Here is a 446-nt window from a genome sequence, read left to right on the forward strand (position 1 = left end):
GAACAGATAACTTAATGTATGTAAAGGAAGCGGCACTCGTGGCCCTCAAGAGGGAGAGTGTCCTGTTGACTACAATGCTGGCCTGTGATCGCCTCTTTGGAAAGGAATCGAGGGGAGCGGCTATCACTTTTGACAAGAGAGATTATGTTCTGGAACAATAGGAGAGTGGAGATGGGTTGTGTGTGGGGGGGAGGGGGGTAAAAGGAACATCTCACTACAGATGACTATATAGCGTCTGTTATGGGCTGGGGGGGGGGAGAGATTAGAGGATCGCTGCAAAACTAATGATTATGTAACATTTACAGTGGAAATATAATGCACATCCTGAACGTTTACATAGCGAAACATACATAATACTATGATTTAAAGAAACATTTGAAAACTAGACAAAAAAGAGAAAACATGATACAGTATCACGAATTGTTGTTACTGGAAATCTACCATAA

Source organism: Penaeus monodon, chromosome 24, assembly GCF_015228065.2.
Source record: "Penaeus monodon isolate SGIC_2016 chromosome 24, NSTDA_Pmon_1, whole genome shotgun sequence".
NCBI lineage: Eukaryota > Metazoa > Arthropoda > Malacostraca > Decapoda > Penaeidae > Penaeus > Penaeus monodon.